The sequence below is a fragment of the Atractosteus spatula genome, assembly GCF_055471065.1.
Source record: "Atractosteus spatula isolate fAtrSpa1 chromosome 16 unlocalized genomic scaffold, fAtrSpa1.hap1 SUPER_16_unloc_2, whole genome shotgun sequence".
NCBI classification, from domain to species: Eukaryota; Metazoa; Chordata; class Actinopteri; order Semionotiformes; family Lepisosteidae; genus Atractosteus; species Atractosteus spatula.
The window spans coordinates 682,169-684,313 of record NW_028296632.1 but is presented as its reverse complement, the minus strand read 5'-3'; the positions used below and the strand labels follow the sequence as shown (position 1 = coordinate 684,313).

General features: G+C 45.8%; 1 non-coding gene across 1 annotated transcript; it reads left to right on the top strand.

The window, feature by feature from the left end:
- The first annotated feature begins 460 nt into the window (after positions 1–460).
- Positions 461–531, top strand: trnad-guc (transfer RNA aspartic acid (anticodon GUC)). Its single transcript has one exon. It is a non-coding gene; the product is annotated as a tRNA-Asp (tRNA).
- Positions 532–2,145: the final 1,614 nt, after the last annotated feature.

Sequence of the window (2,145 nt, the reverse complement as noted above, 5' to 3'; positions counted from 1 at the left end):
GGTGTTACTTTTACAAAGACGGTCAATGAAAAAAAGAATGTTGACCAGGGCAATACTTTGAGTTTACACTTACAGCTTGTCCAAGGTCATTCATTATTAATACTATTAGTAATATCTTCGTTAAAGACTTTGATGGCCACAGCTCAAACATGAGAGGTTGAGCTTTATTAGCTCCACCTTGCGGAAATTCCGGATACTATTATTTTGCTTGTCGTATTATAGGAGAATTTACGGTAACTCGCGGTATTTACCGGTAGCTTGCGGTAGACTGCGTACAGCGTACCGCAAAATAATGCGGTATCGCCCGCGCATTTTGAATGGCTGCATCTGTAGGCTGCCAAAAGTCTCCGAAACCAAATTTTGATAGCAGAAAATTCTCACTCGTCCAGAAGTTCCCTTGGGACCCAACATCCAGCACAGAGTGGTAAAAAAGCGTCTTTTTTGTAAACCCTTGCAGCGTGCATTGGTGGTTCAGTGGTAGAATTCTCGCCTGTCACGTGGGAGGCCCGGGTTCGATTCCTGGCCAATGCAGTGGCTTTTGCAGCGAGCGGCTCCATCACTTGCATCCCCTTTCAACTCGCAACTGAAAACCCACTGAAGCTTAGAAGCTGTGAGCCAGGTCAGTACCCGGATGAGGATGACCTACAGGGAAAAGCAAAGCTTACAGCTGGAAGCGGTGTTAATGGAGCCAGCGGTGGGACGCTCACCCTGAGGTCTGTGCGGGTCCCAATGCCCCAGTATAGTGACGGAGACGCTGTGTGGTAAAAAGGCGCTGTCTTTTGGATGAGATGTAAAACCGAGGTCATAGCTCTCTGTGGTCATTAAAAGTGACCACCAAAACCTTTGACAAAAGCTCTTGGTAATTGATGGTCTTCAATAATGCTTCTCCTTTAGGTACATTTGAAATCAGCTGAAAAATGCTGTGAAATGGGGGGGGCACTTCAGGCCAGTGTAGGATTTGAATTTGAATTTTTGAAGAACCATTAAACAGCACGAGAAAGCCCGTACACTGAATTGCAGGGCTTTCTATTCAAAGAAGGACAAAAGAAACTTCCCTGAATTCCATTTTTTGCAGCACAGAGAGGACAGTGGGAACAAGGCCTGTTAGCTCAGTTGGTTTGAGCGTGGTGCTAGTAACGCCAAAGTCGCTGGTTCGATCCCTGTTCGGGCCAGGCAGTCTCCTCCTCTCTTGCCAAAACCTGTTGCTTTCTTGCTGTGGTGAGATTGGTGGTAATGCAAAGACGCCACATACTACCGACAGACGAGAGTGTTGCGGGAGAAGAGAGAAGTGATGGAAGATTGAAGAGTGTCCTAGGTGGAGCCAAGATGAAGTGTCACAATTGCCTAGGGGAGGATTTCAAATGTTTAAGATGGTAAAAATAACCGGAAGTGATCCCCCAGTCCGGCGCAGTCTGACGTACTTCTGTCATATAAAGTAAAACTAGATGTCGAACTGGAGCCTCACCATTTGCATAAGTGAGGCTCCAGTTATACATCTAGTTTCACTTTAAATGACAAAACTGAAGAGACTTAAAAGAGCTGGAGAGGATTTCTTACAACTTTTGAGCCGGCACAGTTTTCGAAAACGTTTTCTTCACGCTGCACTATACAACACAGACAGCCAAGAGTCTCCAAAACAAAACGAATTGACAGATAGGAGAAAAGTCCCACTCGTCCTAAAGTTCCCAAAATCCAGCACTGAGCGTAAACAAAGTGTTCAAGTAGCGTGGGAATGCTACCCCTAATGCTAGCTGGAGTTTGAGCGTCTGGTTCAGAGTTTGCTCAAGAGTTTACCTTTCACAGATGCGCAAAGATGAATGTTGAGGGTGCACGCTTCAAGGCGCCTTACAGTGCAGGGAGTGATTAGAGACGATTCGTGACGTGTGCTCGTTCCCATATACCGTACGCCCCGGGTTGCAGTGCTAGGATGACGTCCAATACCGCTTCGGCACGTAACGGCATTATATTCAAGTGCAGGACATGAGGGTTTTATTTTGTTCGTTTTGTTCTGCTCTGCTTTGCTTTGTTTTGCTTGCCATGGCGTTTGTAAGAGCGTCAATAAAAAGGCGATTTCTGCGTCTAACACGAATGTAAGAGCTATTTCAAGAGTGGCTTCTAAAATGCTTGTAGACATTTGTCTGTTGT